Genomic DNA, 26,711 nt, shown 5'->3' with positions numbered 1-26,711 from the left:
TTGTTTAAGGTGAGGCCTACTCAGGATTGCAGATGAAAGTTACGCTTGATGAAGAATACAGAGGAGATAATACATGTAAAGCTCTACCAATGAAGTAAGTGATGTCCACTTCATTGCGCCAGTCATCATAAATGTATCCCTAAGCTTCTTATCTTGTTAGAGATGAACCGCCATATGTATCATCAAACTATTTTGCATTTCCAAAATAGCGAATTTTAAGGAATAAATAGCGATTCTTTACCATTCCTAATTTGCGATGAGCAAATTGCTAATTGCAAATTACCCATTCATTTCCATGGGCCAGGAGGCCCATAGGAATGAAGGTGCAATTTGCGATTAGCAATTAGCTCATCGCAAATTAGGAATTTTTCCAAAGGTGCAGGGGTGTCTCAAGAACACCCTGCTGCACCCCTGAAAAAGAAATGTGGGGGCATATGGCGCACATAAATTTTAACAACATTCCTTTACCTCAAAAACGATTTTCAAGTCATAATTTGAAAACACTGCCCACGGGGAAATGACTTAAAATGTCCTTAAGACACATGAAAGTGTTTTTTTAAAGCCTTTGCAAGTTTTTGGGTCACTTTTAACATGGCTATGTAACTCAAACAGTCAAAATCTAAATTTACCATGCACAGGTGGGACCATATTTACAAGGAATGTGCCCCACGGGGAAAGGTCTTTTAATGTAATATGGGAAAAATGACATCAGAGACACTGAAATGCCTTATAAAGAAGCATACACCATTATATCCTTGTCATAAATTTACAAACCATTCCTTTTCCCCAAAAACGATTTTCAAATCATAATTTGAAAACACTGCACATGGGGAAATGACTTAAAATGTCCTTAAGACACATGAAAGCGTTTTTTGATTGCCTTTCCAGCATGGTTGGGTCACTTTTAACATGGCTATGTAACACAAACATTCAAAATCTAAATTTGCCATGCACAGGTGGGAGCATATTTACAAGGAATGTGCCCCACGGGGAAAGGTCTTTTAATGTAATATGGGAAAAATGACATCAGAGACACTGAAATGCCTTATAAAGAAGCATACACCATTATGTCCTTGTCATAAATTTAAAAACCATTCCTTTTCCCCAAAAACGATTTTCAAATCATAATTTCAAAACACTGCACATGGAGAAATGACTTAAAATGTCCTTAAGACACATAAAAGCGTATTTTGATTGCCTTTGCAGCATGTTTGTGTCACTTTTAACATGGCTATGTAACGCAAACATTCAAAATCTAAATTTGCCATGCACAGGTGGGAGCATATTTACAAGCAATTTGCTCCACAGAGACAGGTCTTACATTAAAATGGGAAAAATAACATCAGAGACACTCAATTGCCTTATAAAGAAGCATACACCATTATGTCCTTGTCATAAATATTATAACCATTCATTTTCCTCAAAAACGATTTTCAAGTCATAATTTGAAAAGACTCCACAGCTCCTATGCACAAAAACACCCTGTCAGTACTAATACTTCACATTTTCTCCAATTACATTTTCTCAAAGAAACAAAATCTATTTGTAAAACACTTGAGACAAAGCAACATTTGAAAAACACAACTTTCTTCATAATTTTCTCCTTAAAGCACACTATTCTCTATCTAAATTAAAGAAATCTTTTCTCACCTTAGCAAATACTTTGAGTTTCAAAACAGTCTCAGAAACACACCAATTTGTCTTCAGCAGAGCAAAAGGTATGCACTCCAGAGTCTGCAGCTATCAAAAGCACAGAAATGCTGTAATTCTTCACACATATCTCTCATGTCACCCAATCAAAACTCTTCCCTCACTTTTTTTCAAATGAAAACCCTTCCCCCCTCTGCCCTTTCTGCCTTTTTTGCATGGCAACCACCTCTTGGAAGACCTCTGGTGTTTGCAAGTTCACACAACAATGTTGCAATTGAACTCTGAACTCTCAGTGCACCTCATATCCAGTGCATTCTTTCATTTAATGATTTTTTCTTGACCACTCAAAATACATCTTTCAAACAACTCATCCATGCACCCTAACTTTCTGTTTTCAGCAATCAAAATCCACCAATCACTGTTACTGCTTCATTAACACAGAAACTCCACAGTTTTTTTCATTTTAAACTCTTATTTTTTCAACTGCCATTTCATTGCCACACTTCATCTGACTGCAGGAGAACCTTCTCTCACCATGTTTTCTGTCTGGATTGTTGGACATAGTTACATCTATTGGGCTCAGAGGTATGCTGAGAACAGGAATTTACCTAACCTCAATTTACAAGATGTGGAAATTAAGTGGTTTGGCCACAGAGGATTAAAATGTCACCAATTCATACCATTGGTGAAAACCTTTATGCATTTGCGAAAACCTGACCTGTTAATTGTGCACTGTGGAGGTAATGATTTGGGCACTTTGACTGGGGTAGGTCTGGAAATGCTTTTAAAGGACACCTTTGAGCAATTGATGGCACTTTTTCCTCAGACTGCCTTGGTATATTCAAATATATGCCAAAGACAGAAATGGAGGTGGTCAAACCAATTTTGTCCACAAATTGAGAAGTCGAGGAAGCATGTAAACAAATCTGTTTCAGCTTACATGAGAGACCATGGAATGGGCTACGTGTACAACAATAACTTGCGTTACTACATGCAAGATATCTACAGAGGAGATGGAGTTCACTTCTCAGATGAGGGCAACAGAATTTTCATTCTGAATTTAAGACTGTGCATTGGTACCTACTTATAAGTACCTAAATGTACCATAAACCCAAAAGCTCTTCTCAGAGCTACCCTACATCTGATCACTCACAATTATTATTTTACTCTAACATTTTTCACTAATTTTCACCAAAGTACGCTACCTGGGGCGCTACCCGGTACGCGAACCGGGAGTAACCTCGCTAAATTATTTTTAAAAAGTTTTTTTTTCGCACATATGGGCCTCCTCAGCCACCCTCAGAAAACCTAGGGGGTCAAGATAAGTCTACCGTGCCCCCTTCTACCCATTCTGAACATTATTTGCCCTCCATCTTGTATCTTAATTCGACCGAAACACAAAATGGTGGACTCCCGTAACGCTTAAGGTTCGCGAACCGGGGCGCTCGCCAGTTCGCGTACCGGGTCGCTCCCTGGGAAGCGCACCATCAAAAAAGGTGGGAAAGTAGTTTACAGAAAAGCGACTGGAGACAATTTCACCAAATATAGATTAGCTCATACTACATACCAATGTCTACCATTTTCACAAATTTGATTGAAATTCCATTTAACCATTTAGCCTGTAGACCTCTCTAAATACCCTGAGGTAAATTACTTCACAAAACACATCTGAAGTGTTGGAATTGACAACCAATTAAAATGTTACTTTCATTTTCTACTTTTTTTACCTGACATTTGATTGGTTATGTACCTGAATATATATAAAGGAAGAGAGAGAAACACAGCCATTTTGACTACTACTTCCTGAACTACATTGCAAGATCATTTTCACTCACAACTTAAACTTGTTTTTAGAAGGTGAGATATTATTTTATAAATTTGAAAACATTTTCAGATAGTTATATACTATCCCTCTGTAAGAGTTAGACATTGAGAAAGGCTTCTTTATTATAATTATGGATTGATTTAGGTTTCTGTGGTATAATTATGAATTTACTTAGGCTTCTTCACAGGCACTTTTTAATAGTACTACTTCACGCCTGAAACCATACAGTGCCCATAGATTAGTTCTCTGTTATAAACTCACAAGTACCTGTCTGAACTTAAACCCAACAGTGCCCTATCTCTACTGATATATTTATTTTTTATGCAAATTACAGCAATAAAATGGAAGGTGAGCAGAATGTTTCCTTCGAAATTGTTCTGGAGAACAACACAGAAAAAGATATTGAGGACAATGATGACTCAGATTTCATGGATGAATCACGGGACCATGAATTAGTTCAATGTGTAGAATCTGTGGATCATTTACTTCATTATGATGACGGTCAAATGTGGGAACTTATGTTCACTCAACAAGAGGACATATCGGACAGTCAAATGCTAGACGTTCTATTAAATTTTGAAAAACAATCCGAAAAATAAAATTGTATGTAATATTAAAAAATTGTTTGAGTCTTTAATCATTTTTATATGTAATTCATAAACTAGTTAAATGTTAGAAATATTATTAAATTTTGAAACACAATCACAATAATAAATAATTGCTTAAAAAATAAAAAAATTCAAAAATAATCAACAAAACCAACAATCAATTAACATACAGTATTTGAAAAGTCTATCATTCTTTTTTCCTTATAGTACGCTGCCCAGAACGCTTCCCGGTTCGCGAACCGGGCGCTACCCACGCAAAAAAACAAAAAAAAAATTTTTTTTTTGCCCCGCGGGGCCCTTTTAAAGCCTCCACATTAAACCTAGGGGGTCAGGGAGGATCTACTATGCCCCCTTATGGTCATTTCCCCCTTTGTTTTGGCCTCCTCTTGTCTCTCAATCCTACCGAGAGACAAGATGGCGGCCACTCCGGACTGTTTAGAATGTTGACAGCCACCGGAGAGCCAATCAGCTTCGCTACGCGAAGTTCCGTTACGCGTAAAGTCCGCGAACCGGAGCGCTGCCCGGTCCGCTGTTACAGATATATATCTTTTTTTGAACGTTAATTTCTCAAAATCCACTGAAGCACATATATTGAGACCTAGCAAAGGCACATCGGGCTACCAGTCCCTACAATTTTGCCAAGTTTCGTGGAAATCCATTCAGCCGTTCGGGCTAAAAGTGAGGCCAACCGCCCTATGGAAAACTCAATGTTAAAAACACGTTTTGGGACCCCCCTTTTTTCTCGGCCCCCCTTGACGAACCCCCCCCAAATTTCCAGGGGCTGCTCAGAAACAAAATGTTCCATTTTCCTGAAAATTTCAGCCAATTCCGTCCACAAACGCCAAAGTTATTAGACATAGAATTTTCAAAAATCCCATAGAGAAAAAATCCTAACTATATATACCTACTGGCGACCGCCAGTAGGTAATATATATATATATATATATATATATATATATATATATATATATATATATATATATATATATATATATATATATATCTGTGATCCACCACAAAATCTAACCCTTGCAGAGAAATAGGCCATCTCAACAACTGCACAGCACTACTTGCTAATTCCATGTAGGCCAATTTTGAGTTCAGCACACAGCAGCGGAACTTTAGATGAGTGGGCTGGGAAAGCCCCGCTCCAGTGGCAGAGTTAAAAAGTCATATTCATAGACTTATCTTTAGTACTAAAACACAGTTTGCTGTCACCATAACAGTCATATTACTTAGTAGGCTGTAACACTTTATCGCTTATGAGGGTAGCTCTGTGGGTGCCCCTCCAGGTCTAAGCAAGACCTCAGTCAGTGAGAAAGACCTAGGTCTTGATACACATGCATGATCTGTGGTCGCTTATGACCAAAAATCCGCACCAGGGTTCCAGATACCTTTGCAGCTAGGGAACTCTTGGCACATGTGAACATCTGTCCCCATGCTAGAGACTTTTTCACCAAAACACTTTGCTTACGACTATAACATACGTTTAGGAAAAATTCTGAAATTCATTAAAAAAACAAAGTTAAAGTGCAATCATTGTTACAAAACAAAACATTAAAGCAACTTAGCTGCACCAGTTATGGTTCATTAAAGTAACCATATCGCGTGCCCCCCCCTCATTCTGTGATTGTGACATATCATATTACATAAATCACAACATGTAGAATTACATTGTTTGTGATGTCATAGATGACATCTCAATTTACATGTCAAATGACATCAATGATAACATTAAATTTAGCATACTAGGAGCTCTAAGTAATTTGAATGTATAGTTCAAATCCTGCATATGCAGTCATGAAATCAAATGTTTATGACAGTACCATAATAAGCCATAATGTCTCAAGGTGCAGTGTTCTCATTTACAATGATTTATTTTTTCTTCTTAAGAAGGTGTTTTATATTAAGAAAAACTAGTGGCAACTTCTTTGCAAAGCCATATGAACGGCTGGAAGGTTGCACACATTTCATATGATAACCCTAAAATGGTTGCATGAAATATTTATGATATGTATTTATGTTCTGCCCTTTTTTTCATGGAACCATCGACTTAGACAAAGGTAAAAGTACATAAACATATAAAAGTTGAAATAGAGTAGAAGGAAAACATGGAAATAAAATGAAATATCAAACATAGTGGTCACAATGTTAAAATACAAGGGAAAAATGAAGAATGAAGTTCATATATAAACTCAAATAAGCTAATAGATCTTCAAGAGCTTTTATGGAGTATCAGTTTTTGTTTTGGGACCCCTTGTCACTAAAGAGTCAGTCAATGTTCCAATCCAGTAACCAGTTGGGCTGTACTCTATACAAAACCCACTATGCAGTGTTAGTAGAATATGTTGTTCTGGTCCCATCATAGTCCCATAAGCCAAAAGAGGGATACTTTAGTTGAAACTCAAATGCATCTTAATAAATGAATCAGACACTCCATGAACACTGAAAAACAGACATTGCATTTTAAAATGGTTATTTTAAAGCCCACTCTATTGTACATAATGTGAATTGTAACCATACAGAATATAATCAATAAGCAGCCAAACAATATATGAATATTATGAATAGCAAGAAATATTGTAACATGATAATTGCATTGCTAGCATTAACACCCTCATGTTCTACTTCTAGTCACTATGCTAGATCTATCAGTTTTGTAAATAACTACCCTATCATGAGGTTCAAATGTGTTGTATTTTTGCATGCTTGATTTAGAACAGAACTGTTATTCGCCTAAATAGCAATCCTGTTTCTTTTGTTACAGAGCAACATTTTTATTGAAGGAAAAACATAGCCACTCAGGCATTTAGTCAAAGCAGCTCACCACCTCACAGCAATCTTCAATGAAAGTGGGTGTTAAGTACCGAAAAAATAATTACAATCATATAGAGCTATACTTACTAATAGCCCTAATACCAATTACCATTAATCAGTCAGTTGGCAGTTTAGAAGGTTCAATCGTTTATTAAACAAACAACTCTGCCAGAGGAGCTTCTCGCGACCTAACCCCTCGAGGTCCGCCGAGAAGACTGCTGGCACATTATCAATGGATCACATATATACTGTTACATTTCGAAACCGTTACCTAAGAAGGAAAAATAGAAGTTGGTACAGGTTGATGCAAAGGAAAGACCATATGTGGAACACAAAGCATCCTTAGTTTAGCTCAGCTCGTTATAGCAAGGTCGAGGAGGGTGACTCCCTTCTGCCAGCTCTAGGAGAGTCCGCACAGCACCTCCTGGAATGTGCTTATCCATCCTACCCCCACCTACAACCTTGACAGGCCTAATGGGCAGAAGCAGCAGTTGGCTACATTTGTTAGACTATTTCTCGAGAGAACGACTCTTGCTAAATGTAATGGCAGGTTTTCACTAATGCTGCAAGCAGACTAGGCCACAAAATGGCGCTGGTCGGGTTAATCTATATTGCTCGTGAAAAGGCAAAATACTAAAATAAGGCATACATTAATCCCTCAACTATTACATGTGTGAGGTTATTAACACTCGAACACCTTCACTAGACTAATAGATGCATCACGCTAATTTCTAACAGTTACTATATGTTTTACTAGGCCTAATTCAGATTTCAGTTCCTCAAACCCTCCTTTTAGCGTGATGTAGCTAACTAAGAAAAGTACTAATCCCGGAAAACTTCCTCATCAATGGCCATCAACTCACGAATCTGCTGTTGGAGCATCTGAGACTTTGAAGGGATGGGAGAAGGGACGATCATGGCTGTCAATTTGGTAGCACAATAAGAGCAACAGGCCGGACCACATTGAATACAAAGGCAGCAAGTGAAGAGGATACCAGCAGGTCCAGCAACTATCATTAATAACTTCCAACCCCAGGTAGACAGAAGCCCCCAAAACCAGCTAGAGAGTGACCAGGACCTATTCTCAATGTGCATTTCTGCAGCAATGCGGTGCAATTTCTGAATAGCTAAATGGACCGTGGGGGCGAAGTCTGGAATGTAAACACAACAGGAGCTGCTATTGAATACTATTGAATATCGGTCCCCCCACTTGGGACCAATCCCTTAGTAAAATCCGTAAACTGCTGCAAGGAAGTGCCAGTTTGATCAACCTCAGTCATTCCGAGCTGTCTTCGCTGCCTATTGGAAACCACCTTTGTGTTATGAAGTTGATGAGTTTTGTGATAGTCTGACGGTGCTATATATACAGGGGGTACAGAAAAGACAGATAACATTGGCCTGCCCAACCCCGTGGTAACCAGGTATAGGCATTTTCCCCACATACAAAATACACATTTGGAGGCGTTAACAACGGTGGACTGCTGAAAATTTTCATTATATATGTATAATTACAAATACTATTCCCAACCTGCACATGTCCAATCCCTTGCACACAAAAGGTAGAGGAAGTATTCAAGATAGGGATCGGCATGACACGCTCACTAGTGACATTCCTGGTAACAAACTGCTGAAAATACTGAGAATGGTTAAAATTAGAAAAATCGTAAAGTTCATCTTTCAACCAAGTACTGTTTTCGTTTGCCGTATATTCAGGCATCTGGGTCCAATGATCCCTCCCCCCCCCATTTCTTGCTGGATCAAACCCCTGGTGCGTTTCAATGTAAGCTAGAATCATGTTATAATCTTTTTCTGAATACTGTTTGGGGTTCTCCACATAATGGTTATACATGGCTGAGAACATTTGGAACCATGCCTCACAGCTACCTAAATATGACAAGGGCAGAGAGAGAAATAAATCGTGTTTATGCATAACTGATGGCAGAAGTCCACAAACCCAACAATCTGTCATATTAGTAGTACTATGGGTTTGGTGTAGCATTTCTACAAATACATTCTTAGCGTAAGTCTGGCGATGTCTTTCCTTATGTGGGGCTAAGGTGAACATCAGATGCTCGGGTGGGGCAATGGTAGAGGGCATCATTGCTTGCATTGGGTGCTTTTACTCCAAATATACACATATTCTCATATAAATGGCTAATATAATGGCTATTACTAACACAAATGCTATTTTCACATGCATGGTCAAAGCAGAAAACATTGGCTCATAAAATGGCAAGTATCGTGGCGCAAAAGGGCGTTCTTCTTCGGGTACAATACGACCAAAAGGCTACATTCCTAACTAAAAGTCCAAAGCTAAACTCGGGCAAAGCAGTCCGTCCTGCCAAAGGGTTCTTCTCCCTGTGTCCATCTAGAGTCTCACAGGCAGACTCCTATCGTTCATCTCAAGAAAACAAAACGCAGTCATCGCGGAAATCTGATGTACAACCCGGCTTTTTACATGTGGCAGTCTTTCTTTCTGAACAGAGCACAATACCAAAGTTCCAGCTCTCAACGAGTTCAGTCCAGTGTCTCGCTCAGTACCTCAGACACTAATCTAGCAAACCCTATTTATTCAAGTCGTTCCTTATCTCCTAGCCGTGGTGTCTGAGGTACCGTGATGTTTTCTTGGCTGTAGGTTGACCCGGAGCTTCCTGATCAGAAAATAGCACAGGGGAAGATACGTTTCCTTCATCAGAGCCCCTGCTTATTGGAGTATTGGTGACCGGGTTAAGGGCAATTGCGGGTTCAACTGGGGCCGTTTCGCCCGATCCCGTCACTCCTTCTTCTTGCCTTGGCTCTATTTCACAGGCGTCGGAAAAAGGAACACATGCAGTGGCTCTCTCACTTTCCTGGGTCAAAATTCCATCCGGGTGCTGCTGATCATAAGGAAGCGGGAGTGGCAACCGTTTGAGGTGAGAGACATGTATCCAATGTTTCTTCCCATCCACCTTTACAACCGTCCGCGTGGCGAGAAGGATCTGATACGGCTTGGACCACCTCGGAGCCAAGCTGGTGTCTCGTTCGTACTTCTTGACTAGCACCCACTGGCCGGGTTCCAATCGATGTCCGGGGCCCTCTGGCAGGTGCTGCAGTATGGATGCTATCTGCTGATGAATAGAACGGAGATCTTTAGTCAAAGTATACAAGTAATCGATCAACATAGGATATTCAACATCGGTAAATGACCGTGGTCTAGGCACTCCCCATACATTAGCAGGCCACCCAAAGATTACTTCATAAGGTGAGTGCCCGGACCGTGAATGGGGGTAACTCGTAATGACATGAGGGCCAGGGGTAAGGTGTCTGGCCATTTTAAGCCAGTACTCTCTTGAATCTTAGCCATTTTTTATTTCAAAATCCCATTATATTTCTCCACTAGTCCTGCTGACTGAGTATGTCGAGCTGCATGGAATTTCTGTCATATCTGCAGCCCGTCACAGATATGTCTGAAAAGAGCCCCATGGAAATGCCCCCCATTGTCCGACCAAATCAAGCGGGGCAATCCATACCTAGGGATAAACTCCTTAATGAGGGCTTTTGCTGTAGCCAAAGCGGTCTTATCTTTAGTTGGGTAGGCATCAACCCATTTGCTAAAGGCACAAACCACTACCAAAACATACTTTAAGTTGTTGACGCGCTCCATGTGGATATAGTCCCTCTGGAGTTTTTCAAACGGCAAAGTCAGTGGTGCAAAATTCCCACCCAACACACTTTCCCCTTTTCCTGGATTATGTTGTAAACAGACCATGCAATATTGGACCAAATGGGCAGCCGTCCTTTGAATGTTGGGGTTATTCCATACTGGGTCCAACAAAGCACAAATACCTTTAGCTCCAATATGAGCTGGACCGTGGGCCATAGTTACAACGGCCTGTACCAGAGCATTGGGCAACAACCATCTTTGTTTTTCCGTTAAATCAACCCAACAGTTATTCTCATCCAACCTTCCCACTTCCTGCTCCCATCGCACCAATTCAACTGGAGTGGCTTCCTTCTGTATTTCTTTCACGCTCTCCATGGTATTATTGAACAAATCAGATTCTTCCACCCATCTTGCAGAGGACGTTACAAACATAGTCGATAAAGTGGACTGAGCCGTCTGCTTAGCAACCTGGTCAGCAAAGGCATTTCCCTCCCCCACTTCGTCCACCACTGCCTTATGGGCACTGCATTTTATTATGGCTAGTTTCTTGGGTAAGGTTAGGGCAGCAAGTAAGTGCAACACCAAAGGGCCATTCTGTATTTTCTGACCATGGGAGGTGAGGAAACCCCGTTCCTTCCACAACAACCAAAAGCTATGGGCCACGCCGAAGGCATGTTGGCTGTCTGTATAGATGTTAACCTCGAGTCCCTCACTTAATTCACAGGCTCGTAGTAATGCCACTAGTTCAGCAGCCTGAGCTGATCGATAGGGAAGTCGAGAGGTCTCAACTACCGTTTTCAGCATAGTGATTGCATATGCAGCTGTTGTTGTGCCATCTGCTAACTTGAAACAAGACCCGTCCACATATAATTCCCCCTGGGGGTCAGATAGAGGAATGTCAGTGAGGTCAATCCTCCCCTTTGTTTCTTCTTCAGTCTGAAATATGCAATCATGTACATCATTTGTAGTTTCATTCAAAGGGAGAGGTAACAATGTGGCAGGGTTTAACGTGGCACATCGCATAATCGTAATATGTGGAGCAAACAATGTCAATTCATGACCGCTGAGGCGTGCACTTGTTAGATGCTGCATTTTTGTTTTATTTAGCAATGCATCCACTGCATGCGGCACCATCACCGTTAGACTAGAATTTAGAACGAGCCCCTCCGACTGCCGGATGGCCACCGCAACAGCTGCAGTGACCCTCAGATAGCTAGGAAGCGCTTTGGCAACATTATCCAATATGGCCGAGAAGTAAGCGCAAGGTCTTTGCTTACCACCAAATCCTTGCGTTAACACTGAAAGCGAGCAACCGTCGACCTCATGCACATAGAGTACAAAGGGTATACGGTAATCAGGAGTTCCCAAGACGGGTGCAGAACAAAGAGCAGATTTCAAAGAATCAAAAGAATGCTGACATTCGTCAGTCCAGGGAAGAGGTTCATGCACATCTTTAGTGGTTAAATGTAACAAAGGTTTGGCACGAAGAGAAAAATTAGGTATTCTTTGGCGACAGTAGGAAGTGATGCCAAGAAAAGCACGAACTTCACGCTGGGTGCAAGGGACAGACATGTTAGAGATAGTAGTAATTCGCTCAGGAGTCAAACGCCTACCCTCCTTCGACAGTAGATGACCTAAGTAGGTCACCTCCTGTCGACAGTATTGGAACCTATACAGGGATACCGTATTACCTTTCGCCGCCAGATGGTGCAATAACTTTGTAGTGTAGTTCCTATATTCCCAATAGGCTCTGCGCATTGGAATAATATAAACAGCAGTGTAGACGTAGGACTGAGGTCGACTAGGTCTCTACTGACTATATTAGACTTAATTAGTTTTGCCAGCTAGCTCAGAGGTCACTAGAAACTTTCTCGAGTAAACAAGGAGGAGTTTAACTTCCCTGGATAGACAAGAAGGGATTAGCTTCTGACAACCATATAACATGACAACTTTGCTCCCCAAGAATAAGAGTGTATCTCTAGAGTCGTGTGAAAACAATAGACAGCTATTTCACTCAGTCAATTGTGCATACTTAGTTTCACCAGAGTGCAGAGAATAGAGAGACGGGCGTTTTCAATAAAAGGTGTTATTTATTGAGCAGTATTCTTTCTCATGCAAGAGAAATGAATTGCCACAATTGCAATACTTATAGTAAAGTAAAGTGCGTACAGTAAAAGAAGGATTATAAAATAATATTGTACAAGCATTGATATGGTTTCTTAGCCATATGATACTTTAAAATAGATCAAATATATACATACATAAAACATTGACTAACGTACTCAACTGGTGCTTCTAAATACGCCTACCCCGGTGTACCTGACCTAAGCCTAATACGTGGGAAGAAGTATGTAAGTAGCAGTTTAAGTTAAGTTGGTTTTGCCAAGAATCTGAATCAAGAATTCTCTTTAAGGGTTTAGTCAGCTCCGTACCTGGGTAATAGAACGCAGGAGGTCTGGTATCTCTCTCTCAGGACTCGATATCCCAGCAACCCGCAAGGGTGGCTGGAAACACCGGAGCTGGATTTTCTCGGCGGGAGAAAAAGACAGCGTCTTTCTCAGTGCGTCAAAAGGGAGGGGCGGCGCCCGTGGGCTCTCGCATCAGCTGGGCTCTCGGGCAAGTAGATAGCCGCTCTGCTCCAAACCACTGTGTGTTTGCTTAAGGCAACGTTGGTATATTTATACCTGAAAGGTGACGGGTTTGACGTAAGGTTGGACTTAAGACGTCAATAAAAGATGTCACTAAGAACTGGTCGTTCTTTTCAGTGCTCGCAGGAGTTCTATGACAAATCAAAACAAAAGCATGGGGAATTCCCAGGTTGCTGGAGGTTTGTTTTGTTTAGAGAACTCGTTGTACTGTCTAGGAGTATGGGGAAGTAGCATTGCTTAATTTGGACTGCATGGGCTACGACTAAATATGGATATGATTCTTATGCCTTTATAAGGATATTATTTATTATAGCCATACAAGGGCATAAATTGGAAATATCGAATTAGGGTCCTAGATAGAAATACAACAGCCACTCCACGATTTAATGTCCATCATTACTAAAACTAAGCAATAGTAAACATATAACGATGCATGTGTGTTTTCCAACCCACCCCAAAATACATAATTGCATTTGAAATGGTATATCGTAAATACACGAAAATGAGTATTGCTACTTTACTCTTTTCAAGCAGCTGTATCATTCAGTTAAAAATGCATATATATATCAGCTGAATGAATTGCGAAATTTACACATGAAATGGCTCTGAATACAGAAAAGAAGGTCGAGACCATTCCATCACATATTAATACAAATGCTGTACATGTGCTAGAGGCTGAGGTAAAATATTGTCTCTAGAGTTCCTAAAATAGAAGCTCTGTTCTCTAAGAATAGTTCTACTTTAAGCAGAGTACTTTTTGCCAAAAAAGGGTAAATATTTTGGAAGTGAAAAAAAAAATTAATTTCGCTTTCAGGGGAAAAATAGTTCCAAATGTTTTCAGTAGCTTTTGTTTATCAAAGTTGAAGGCCGAATTCAGAGTTCAGGGAACGCTGTATGCTTGTTGCTTTAAAAAGTTATTCTCGTTGTTCAGGGGAGAACATCATATCAGGCAGACTCGCAAAAAATTGGTCTACAACATCAGCTGAAAGTTCGACCAAGTTTGAAAATGCCGAAACAGTGCATGTGTGAGAATGATTGCTATCATCGATGTCAGGATCAGCAATGTTCACAGAAGGTTGTACCTGTGTGATGCTGCTCTCATCTCGTACTCCACTGCCACATACTCGTAGTGGTGAAGTCTCAACGAATGCCGTCATCAGAATAGGTAGCCGCTGGGGAAAACACAATGCATGAGCCGTTACAGGACTTAGCAAGGTATCTGTATCCGTTGGTACTGCTGATGGTAGTGTAAGACAGACATCCAACACACATTCTTCTCCGCATAGCATACATCGAAGCACAGGTAAGATGCAATTTTGCCAGATTGGTCTGAATGAAAGAAACCAGGTCATATTCAGATCTCTTAGCCGGGCTTATCCGAGGACTTTAGTGATGCGGTCCCGATAGCGTATAGCTAGGATCGTTTCTTCCATTGCTGGAGTCTTGTCTGCGGCTTGGCTTGCCATATCGAAGCAGAAGGATCAAAAATAAAATTCCTGCCACGAGTCCCAAAAGTAGAGGTAGGCCGCCAAAGACAGAATGGACAAAATTAGGAAAGATGCCCAGAACTGTTTCGAAGGGTGTTAATTGTCCCGAAAAAATTGTCTTAAATACATGTGCGATGCCACTGGTATCAGAAATGTTTAAAATTTGGCTTAACATTTCTACGAAATGCACGGGGCAATTTGTTGATAATAGGGAATGTATCTCTGCCGTTGTCCTTGCAACTTGCAGATCATACGTTTCTTTGGACGAGGTCAAAGGCACAGTTGTAAAAGAATAGACTTCATTCTGCTTAAAGTATCAATTCGAATAGAAGAGATATTCAAATAAGGCCATATTGCCGCCTCCATGTCTGGAGTGCTGTTTGGATGCAATACTTGCATACAGCAAGTGACCATGGAACTAACGCTCACGAGATAGGCTTTTCCTGGCACCATGCCACAACAGCTGTGGTCATTTATTAGAACCTGGTTGCCGTTGGAAAGCTGTCTAAAGAATGGCTCAATCTGTGTTGCAGGAGTGCCGTGCAGGTGACATGAAAGGTTATTCGAAAACCCTTCGCAGGCCCCATGCAAGTTAATGCCTTGACACAGAAGTGTACCGCTTAGTGATTTTTTACAATTGTTACCACTAAGAAATACTTCCTTTTTCTTTTCACTATAACATTTGTGTGTATAAGGTAATTTCCATGTTGACTTGATGTACCCTTTACCCAACCTTTCATACTGGCCCGCTGGTATATACTCTTGGCAGTATTTAAACTGGAAAGTTGTTCTTGGAATTGCAATTATTCCGTGTATTATCCATTCAATGACAGGTCTTTCTGACATTGTCAATGGTAATCTCTCAAGTTTTTCAATGCTCAGAATCGTATAGTCTGCTCCTTTTTGTGCCAAACTGATTTGTTTATCAGTAAGGGTAAAGATAGAGAATAATAACGTTTTGTTGATTAAACGCCATGGCACGTAGCCTGAACGCAGATTTTGCAACGTCCAGCCCAGCTGTACAATAGAACGCAATTGGGACTGACCATGTTGTAGCATTAGCAAGTCCTGCTCTATTATATCAATAGCAGATGATACAATACTGTCCAGGGAATATATTCTGGAGGACAGAGTCATTAACCCATTGTCCACAACAGAAAGTGATGTTTCCAAATGAATACGATCAATTTCTCATATTTTTTCTGCTGTTTCAATTTGTGTTACTTTCCAAGCCTCGTTGTATGCAGCGTATATACCGGCCGCTATGAAACGTTTTTGACGCTGTTTGCGTGGTCCCCGAATGAAATCACGCAAGTCAGCACCGTCTTTAAGTAAAGTCAAGTGTTGCTTAATTTCTGCCAGTCTGGATTTTTGTAGCCATTTGAGGCATAGTTTCCCTACACTGTATGTTGCGAACAAGTACATCCAGATAGGCTATGGCTTTCTGATCAATATGAGAGGTGAATTGAATCCGGTCATTGATTTTATTCAACTTATCCAATTGCTTTTGTAATAGTTCTTTAGGGCCTTGCCACAAAACGAAAATGTCATCTATAAAACCTGTAAAACACACTTGCGTGTTTCTGCCACTGCTCATCATTCAAAATGAAATTGGTTTCAAAGTTGATCATAAAGATATTGGCGTAGCAAGGTGCTGCGCAATTTCCCATACTTGTACCAGTTAGTTGTAAATAGTGGCGTTCCTGCCATTTGAAATAACTCCGGTACAGTGTAAAATTCAATAGTTCCAGTAGAAAGACTTGGAATTCTTGATCAGGAGAAGATTGGAGTAGCATCATTTCTGCTGCTTCAATTCCAAGATTGTGAGGGATAAACGTGTATAACGCCTGAACGTCGATGGTGCATAGCCATAATTCTTGATCCTCTGGGATGTTGATATCTTTCAGTTTGATCAAAAAATCTGTTGTGTCCTTAATGTAGGTTTCAGCTCTGGTCACAAAATCTTTTAGGTGTAGATCTAGAAATTTACCCACCGGTTTATGTATACTTCCTCTCGTATTGACGATTGGACGTAATGGAGGTTGGTGTAAATTTTTATGGATTTTTGGAAGCATTTGTATCGTTGGTATTGATGGAAATTGTTTGGTCAAAATGTTTTTGTTTTATTTGAAATCGTTCCATTGTCCAGTGCTTTTTGCAAGATTTCTGACAGGTGTGTTTGAAATTCTTTAGTGGGGTCATTTCCCAAACGGGCATAAGTTTCAGTGTCATTTACATGTGCATTCACTTGTGTGATGTAAAAGTTGGTATCCATCAGTACCAGGGCTCCCCCTTTATCCGCTTTCTGAATCGTGATATCAGGATTGTTGGATAATTTTCTCAAGATATTGAATTCTTTTTTAGATAGGTTCTGAAGTGTAGGCCCACATGCATCAAGCATTTTTGGAGTCGCAAACGGTGCGATTCCTTAAAATCGGCCGTTTGCGATTCCAAAAGTGCTTTTTGGGATGCATGAAGCAATTTTAGAACTCGTAACATTTTTGCGAGTTCTAAAATTGCGTTTGCTTTTAAGAAGTCGCAGATGTGCGATTTCTTAAAAGCAATGCATCATTACTTTCAAAAGTGCAAATTCGCAGTTCGGGTGTCAAATTTACCGAGTGGTTGAACCACTCGGTAAATTTGGAAAAAGTGTTTAAAATGCAGAAAATGTTTTTTTTTCAACATTCATGTTTCACACACACATGTCCTTAGGACATGTGTGTGTGAAACATGATGCGAAAAATACATTTCAGGGGTGCATGGGGGGGTCCTTTGGACCCCCCCCCTGCACCCATGAAATTTTCAAAGTGCCACTCGCAATTTGCTAATGCCTTCCCATTGACTCCTATGGGCCTTTTGGCCCATAGGAATCAATGGGAATTGCGAAAATTAACTTAAGAATTCGGTATTTATTTGGGATTCGGTAAAAATTGCGATTTTTACCGAATCACAAATGAATACCGAAAATAATGATGCATAGCATTTTGCACTTCTTAATTTGCGATTCCTTATTCTTCGCAAATTAAGAAGTGCAAAATGTCACAATGATGCATGTGGGCCGTAGTACGTTTTCTAAAGTCCATTTTGTTGATGTCATGCATCACCAATGATTCAAAGGTGTCTAGAGATTTGTGACTTATTAGTGCTTGAAAATTACTTTTGGGTTTCAGATGTTTCAAATGAGTATCCGGTTCTTTAGCTCCATCAGGGTCAATGATGTTCTCAAAAAAATGTCGCAGTCTTAGGTTGCGCATAAATTTAAATAAACTGATGTTCAATTCAAGTTTATTAGTCTCATATGTCGGAACAAATGATGTCCCTTTTTGTAATACATTGATTTCACTTTTGTTGAGCTCATATGTGGAAATATTAATCACCAATTGTTTGTTCATTTCTTCTTCCTGTTGGATCTGCCACCCTGTGTTGGAACTTTCAGAGTCGATGTCGATGGTTCGCTTCCTTTTGCCCCTCCGGGGTCTCCGTGATCTGTTGGGCCCTCTTCTAAAAAAGTATGGGAATTTCTCATAAAATGTTTTTGAGCTGCTTTTAGGCGATGTTGCACAATGTTATAATTAAAAACATTTCTAGGTTGAGCAGATTTATGCAAATAGTGATGACCAAAATGATTGTAGCAATAAATTTCTTCATAATTTGATGAACCCTGTAAATAATCATGTTCTGTGAATTTGGCTGACATTACTAAATCTGACATCATATTATTAATATTTTCAAAGTCCCAATCATCTGAAAAAGTAATTGGTGTTACAAAGTCACTTAAGGAAACCTTAAACTGGTGTAGATATTTCAAGAGCTCAATCGGGCCAAAAATGTCATAATCAGTTCTGTCCCATGCTACCCCACTGGGTATTGGATTGGCTGTGATGTTCACTGATGACAGTTCTCTTTTCTCGATGTGAGAGGATGCGTGAGGCTTTAAGACCAAGTTGATGTTCTGGCTTGCTGTGTCCATTGTACTGTATTTTCCTTCAATGAATTGTCCCAAATAGAGAACCATAATGAGCCAAAGTAGGAGGAAAATTACACCTAACACAATCCAAAATTCAATCCATGGAGAAATCAGATAGGTTTCTTTGAGTTGGTGAATAAGTTCAGTTACTTTGTATTTGAAAGTTTTTGTTGCTGGCGTTTCTTCAGGCTCGCTTGGATCTTCAGAAAAGTCATCGAAATTGATAAAGTAGCCAGATGCAATTCTGTCAATTGTTGGAATTGCTTCTGAAGTTTCATTTGCGTTTGGATTTTTCTTTGTTTCATTAGCATAGTCCGAGGCTACATTGTTGTAGACTGGTGTTTCTTGACGAACTGTTGCAATTTGGGTTTCAAGAGGCATAAGTTCCATGGCTTTGTTGCATAGTCCTTTTTTATTCACTGCAGGTTTATCAAATGTGATTAGTCTCTCAGTTTGAACATCTTAGATTGTAGCAAATTTTGGTATTCTGCTATTTCTTGGGAGTCCACTGGGCCTACTACTTATTATTGGCCACATGATTGTGGTTTTTCCAGGTCGATGGATACAACTCGGTTCTCCTTTTTACCAGCAAGGGGCGGTAGTACAACTGATCTTGTTCCGCTGACAGCTAAGACAGGTACTGCTTTACTGTAAGAAGGCCCAAATTCCTTCTTCACCGCGATCTTCTCTCTGACCAGATCCCCAATCTTTGGAATCCAGACAGGCCTTGCTGGGACAGGTGGTTTTTCTTCAGTGGCTGTTGGCTGTTGCTTTAACTTTATGTTGCTCAGGCTTTTTCTTGTTTCATTTAAGTCCTGTAAAACAGCCAAACGGTCTTTGATATCAAAGGATTTTTCTTCTACCACTGAAGTGTGACTATCAAGATCCTGAATGTGCATTTTACTACCGAACAATAGTTTGTACGGACTGAGACCTTTTAGAGAATTTCTTGGCAGATTATTAAGACTACATTGGACACTTGTTAAATGTTGGACCCACCCATCACCCGAACCTAATACCCTCGCCGTTATAGATTGCTTTATGTCCCGTTTTTTTCTTTCCACTACCGCATTTCCCTCAGGATGGAAGGGACAAGAGTACCGCAATGCAATGCCCATGCTGGTCATGGCCTCCTTATAAGCCCGAGAGTTAAAAGCAGGACCCTGGTCAGAATGTAGCATGCCAATTGAGTATGTGCCGATAAGGACTCGCAAATCTTTGTATAACAGTTCTGGCGTCAGCCGAGTGCTGGTGTCTGCATTTTAAGTGAATCTAGTCTTAAGTATTATGGGGACGCATTTTTCCTGCTGGATTTTTGTGTATAGATAGCCTGATGCTTTCTAATAAAAGGGTCCTGGCAATACTCCGGTCTGTTCACGACTGCGATCTCTGTTGCAGTTTGGACAGCTCATTGCAAATCAGGTAATGCTGCAGGCTCACCCCCGGCCACCAGTATTCTGATTGTAATTATTTAAGAGATTCCTTGATCTCTTTGTGCCTTAGACCCAGTCCCATGTGTGCCACTTCAATCAAGAAGACTCCCCTGTTCGTGTTTGAAATTACTCTATCCCCCACTTCAGGGATTTGAGCAAAAGGAATGGAGTGGCGTCTTTTTCCTTTCCCTAACTTGTGGTGCCCTGAGAGGATATCTCCCTTTACCTGGTTCCTGTGCCTGGAGGTCGGCATAAAACACCAAACGCTGACTCGAGTCCCCCCGCCGCCGCTCCTTGCTATCTGCGGCCGCCGAGTGGGGGACTCCATTTCCCAGCATCCTTTGCCAGGGCGACGCCTGATGACTGCATCCCAGTGCCCGGAGGACTGATTAAAACACCTGCAGTTCCGGCGGAGTGGGTGGCGTCTTTTTCCTTTCCCTAACTTGTGGTGCCCTGAGAGGATATCTCCCCCTACCTGGTTCCTGTGCCTGGAGGTCGGCGAAAAACACCAAACGCTGACTCGAGTCCCCCCGCCGCCGCTCCTTGCTATCTGCGGCCGCCGAGTGGGGGACTCCATTTCCCAGCATCCTTTGCCAGGGTGACGCCTGATGACTGCATCCCAGCGCCCGGAGGACTGATTAAAACACCTGCAGTTCCGGCGGAGTGGGTGGCGTCTTTTTCCTTTCCCTAACTTATGGTGCCCTGAGAGGATATCTCCCCCTACCTGGTTCCTGTGCTTGGAGCTCGGCGAAAAACACCAAACGCTGACTCGAGTCCCCCCGCCGCCGCTCCTTGCTATCTGTGGCCGCCGAGTGGGGGACTCCATTTCCCAGCATCCTTTGCCAGGGCGACGCCTGATGACTGCATCCCAGCGCCCGGAGGACTGATTAAAATACCTGCAGTTCCCGCGTCGCGGGATCGCGCGCGGATCTGTGCCGGGCTAAGCCCGGGCAAAGGGCGGGCCCTCTGAAGCCCTCAGAGACCGACAGAGACTGGGCTGGGCCACCCCCTTTGGTTTTGTCATCATCCTAACCAAGGTAATCCCCTCGCACGTCTGACTATAAAGAGTAGCGGTTTGTACTAGCCCTGATGGAGGGTAAAAGTAAAAGTAGAGCGGTGGTTATAAAACACCTATGCATACACGTTCTGCTACCAGAAAACAAACATTGGCACCAACTCCATTACCTACCCTAACCGATATCGATAGAATGCTGCAGCAAACAATTGGGGTTGTTGTTAACGCGATTGAAAATACGGAAAGAAGACTATCCTTACCACCTAGCTTGTGCTTAATAACCCATTCGCCAAAAGTAGCCAATACACCTGCTAATATCACAAATGAAACAACGTTATCGCATGACTCTCTTTTATTACAATCTTATGCAGGCCTGCCAAGGAATGACTAAAATCAGATTGCTGTACCACAACCTTTAGAACCTACTGTGTTCTCTGTTAGGGAGAGTAGATTGTCATTAACGCCCAATTTGACAATAAGTGTCATACCGCAACCCATAACATTGAACGATGTGTCTAATGACATAGGGGAGTTGGATGGCTGTGACATCAATGGTGTTATCCCTATTGCAGAATCAAGCAACACTAGTCTGTTAAGTAGTGAAATCGATCATGGGTCTGCCCGGCTCAAAAGGAAATCTACTCACAGTAGGAAAATGTTGATAGTCAGCAAGCAGGGTAAGAGATACAGACGCAAAAGGAAGAGAGTAGCCCAAATCCCATCAGATTATGGGAGGGAGGGTGAGGTACATCAAAATAGTGAAAATACACACTCAAAGGAAATACTAACCCCAACCAGTATCGAGGGATTGGTGCAATATTTAGAGAAAACGATAAAATCCTATATTGCACCAGTAACAGAAATCTTAGAATCCCTAAGTAAAAAAGTAGAGAACTTGGAAAAACTGGGCATAGCTAACTTAGATATTTTAGAACATCTGGGCACGCAAGCCAGGCCTCCCACAATTAATGTATCGACCGGGAAACTGAGTAAAAATACGTCAAGTATAGCAACTAGAGTTCCTAGTGTGTCCACCACGGTAGTGAACCCGGTAGCAACCACAAGTGGAACGAACATGTTAGCACCCACCGCCCAAAATATAACAACTGGTCAGAAAGCTGCAGGGGGACAAAGGGAGACAGGTGACCGCACTCATAACAACAAGAACTTGCCAGCTTCCAGGCGCCACAATAATAATATCATCCCTGCTACAATTAATCTTCCACCGTAATGCAGACCATATGTAGCTATCCTTGCAAATGTACCCAAACTGCAGCCTACCCAATTTGAAAATCAGGAAACCCTAAAAAATAAAACTCAGCACTGGCTAGTGAAAAACTGTGGTTTCCCAACACGAGGGGCCAGTCAGATTATTTCCACACAGAGGGTAGGATGGGTGGGACCAAGTAAAAAGGAGATAAATGGGGATTGCATAGTTATAAACTACAGGACTATTGAATGGGCGAGAGACTCGATTTTAAATGCACCTATACCATCTATTCACGAATATAACATCACGTTGTTCCCACTTGATTACTTTTATAGGAACCAGTCAGGAAGACAAATTACAACGCAGTCTTTCCAGCATCCCAGAGCTATTCACATTAACCACCCCAATGTTCCCCCATTCCATCTCCACTGTATAATGTATATGACAACTTTACAGTTCCGATTTACAACAGATTTCAGGTTTTCAACTCATTAGAGGAGAACGATTGACTGAATGTATCATCTATGGTCCCACATCCTGAAATTACTGTATCTGGCGACATAGCAACCACCGAAAAAGAGTTGGGGGGCCAAAGTTGGGTAGAAGTTGTAACTGAGTTCAATTTAAACTTGATTAGCACTGAACAATGTAAAGATAATGATGCAATTGTAACAAATGTAAACGTATCTGCAGATATTAATATGATAGCGAGTCTAGGAACATCATCTTTGACCGACCATCCTGAGGCTACACGAGGCAACACCGTCGATTCCCTTATAGTCACCAATTGGAACATAACGGGAATTGCCGCCAAACGAACTACTCCGTTTTGGGACAACTTTATTATACAGGGCTACGACATAATATGTCTGCAAGAGATGTGGCATAGAGAACAAATACAAGTTGATGGTTACACTTCTTATAGCGTGGCAGCAGTAGCATCTAAGGCAGGCAGAGCAAAGGGCGGCCTACTGTCCCTGGTTTTCACTAAATTAACGGAATTTAATGTTGGGGGATATGTGGAGGTGGGTGAGCATGCGTCAGTCTTGCGATTAGCACACAGTAAAGGTAGGGATCTAGTTATAGTGAATTTTTATAATAATATTGTGGGGCCCAATCGGGGTAAGATTGTCCCGGATGTTGAGTGTGCAATAGAAGAAACAATCGCACTTTCAAACAAAAGCTCTGTAATACTCTGGGTAGGAGATTTTAATATCAAAGCATGTAGTCACGCCCGGAAGGGGATTTGTGGACATCGAGAAGAGTACCCGGGTGGTGATAATATTATTTTTAATCACTTCCCCCACAGTAATTACGGTAGTGCGCTGAACAATCTGGTAGCTAAATTAAATCTGGAGCTACTGGAATGTACAAAGAATAAAAATAATGAAAAGTGCCCTACATTCAGAGGGAGAGACGCCCACTCAAACATTGATCATATTTTGGTGTCCAATGGCTCTGCTTATTCTAATGTTTGGGGTAATAGAGCAGCCTGTGAGTGACCATAATAGTATATCAGTGGAATTAATGGGCTGGGGCCCAAAAACTACTGTATATGGTAGACCTGTACAAGGGATCACGGCCGAGAGACCGAATGGCATGAGGATCAAATGGACCAAAATAGACCCCAATAAATTGACGATGGATACTATCTGCAAATGTAGTAGAGAGGTTGACTATTGCCTAGCACCGAATGTGACCGTGCCCACCTTACTTTCTAACTTTCTGAAAATAACGAGTACTGTTGAGAACTCCTTTGCTGTAAGAAATAGAAAGCCCAAGAGAAACAAAACTGTGTGGTTTGACAAACACTGTGCTCAGACACTAAAAAAGTTAAAAACAGCGCTTGATGATAAACCAAGAGACAAAGAAAGAATTAGAGAATAACGAATTAATTATAAGACTGCTTTAGTATCCAGAAAAAAAGAGTTGCAAAATGATGCCTGGCATAAACTGGATATGGCCGCCGAAACAAAAGATAACAAACTATTCTGGAAACCTATTAATGGTCCTTTTTTAAAGAATGACAATATTCCCGAAGTCAGTTCTCATGTTAGCTGCCATGCATGGATTGTTCATTTCTCAGAAATTTTTAACTCTGATTTTAATCCAGATGGGTCCATTTTTAATGCAGATATAGTATCATGCACTAAATGGCAGAAAATGCAGTTATTTTTAACTTTGGATGAAGTCACAGAGGCAATCAAAAATAGTAAGGGGGTAAAGCACCTGGGCCTGATTGGGTACCCATGGACTTTTCTAAACATGAAATGATTCTATGGGCACCAATTTTGACACGCTATTTTAATGCGGCCGTGGAAGACAGTCTACCACTGACATGGGGTCAGTCAATTATTGTACCCCTCTACAAAAAGGGATCTAGGTCCGAAGCTCGAAACTACCGTCCCATCTCACTTCTGGACTCGACAGTTAAAATCCTTAGTCGAGTCCTATTAGTGAGATTGGAAGCGTGGGTTGAGGAAAACGACATCTTATCCCCAGTGCAGTATGGGTTTCGTAGGGGGATGGGTACAATGGAGCAGTGCGTGAACCTGGAACTCATAGTCGGCAAGTACACTAAGGCTAAAGATGGTAACCTTTTTTTGTGCTTTGCCGACTTGAGTTCAGCATTCGACCTGGTGGAACACGCACTGCTCTGGCCTATCCTGTTGGCGATGGGTGCCCCTACTGAAATCATCCATCTGCTTGCCAGACTGTACAATAATCTGTCCAGTAAAGTTAGATTTGGAACAGACGGAGAATGCACCCCTATTTTTTTAAATCAGGAGAGGTATCCGACAAGGATGTGTACTTGCACCTCTCCTGTTCTCCCTTTTTATAAATCAAGTTGATCAAATTTTAAGACAGACTAATGCAGATGCACCTATCATTAATGGTAACCCGATCCCAATCCTCTTATACGTGGATGACGCGGTCCTCCTTTTTAGGACTCATAATGGACTGCAACATCTAATTAATCAGTTCCATGTATCCACTGAAAGTAGGCAGCTGAAAATTAATAAAGGGAAGACGGTTACAATGATATGTGGTAAGAAACCAAGAAAATGCAAGCCCTTTTTTTTAGACGGGGAGAGATTAGAATCTGTCAGTAGTTTCTGTTATTTAGGCATTACTCTTTCAGGAGACGGGAGATGGGCCAATGAACAAAAAAGTGTCCTTTTAAAATGGTTAGGAATACAAGTTGTATTTTTAGATTTGCTGCCAAGTTAGGGGGTCGTAGAATTCATGAAATGTTGTCCATATTTAATGCAAGATGCATATCATCGGCCATATACGGGGCCGGGGTACGGGGGCATGATGCCCAGAGTGCTAACTTGATCCAGCGCGAGGAGAATGTGTTTTTAAAACGATTAATTTGTGCCCCGGCTACGGCTTCAACAGAGATAATACATAGGGAACTTGACATAAATTATGTTAACGATTTAATTGTTCTACGTCCTCTGTCCCTATAGCGCTCAATTTGGGCAAAGGAGGAGACAAAGTTTACTCAGGATGTAATTACTGATTGTATTAAACTCGACCGCCGATCAAATATCCCCTGGTTAAGCCACATACAACACTGGAATAAGACACTGTATGGTCTAAACATTTTTAAAGATTTAACAACAGGGTCTACACTGTCGAAGCGGGAGCTCAAAGTCTCACTCCTCAAACATACAGCTGGGATTAGAATGGAAAGATATGTAAAACAAAGTACGTTTAATCTCTATCTGGAATATAACATTAATGAAGGCTTCCAAACCTATTTTACTGTTGTTAGTATTAACTCCCAACGTTTTGTATTGACCCGTCTCCGGTTGGGAATTGTGCATCACTTAGTCGCTTTCCCTGTGGTTAAGAAACCCGGCACCTGTCTTTGTCCCTGTGATGATAAATCCAAACAGAGCACCTGTCACTTTATGTTATCTTGTAACTTTTATACTTCTTTTAGGAAATTTTATCTGAAACCCATCTTTTTAAAATATAATACGCGTGATATACAACCAGCGATGCAACTGATGTTTAATTTAGAGACCCCAGATGTATGTTTTCATGTGGCCACTTATATTTTAAAATGTATTTCTGTAAGAAAATCAATCATCGTATGAATTCATCCAATGATGCTTTTTTAAAAAAAACTTTTTACCATGTTGAAATTGAATACTTTTACCATTTATACTACTTACAGATAGTAGAACGTAGTGAGTTAGACTTTTTAAGTATTCGGATTTGTGCTGCTAAATGCATATTGCACTTTAGGAAGGATGGTATTGACACTCCGCACTTTATCATGCTAATTTGCACATATACCAATGCCGGACAAATGCTGCTATTGTATATTGTACACAGAAAGAACGGTATAGTGCTTTGCACTTTATTTTGACACATTTTGCACATGTTTTCAGTG

The sequence above is a fragment of the Lissotriton helveticus genome, chromosome 2_1 (genome assembly GCF_964261635.1).
Source record: "Lissotriton helveticus chromosome 2_1, aLisHel1.1, whole genome shotgun sequence".
In the NCBI taxonomy this organism is placed as follows: Eukaryota; Metazoa; Chordata; class Amphibia; order Caudata; family Salamandridae; genus Lissotriton; species Lissotriton helveticus.
This window is presented reverse-complemented; position numbering follows the sequence as displayed.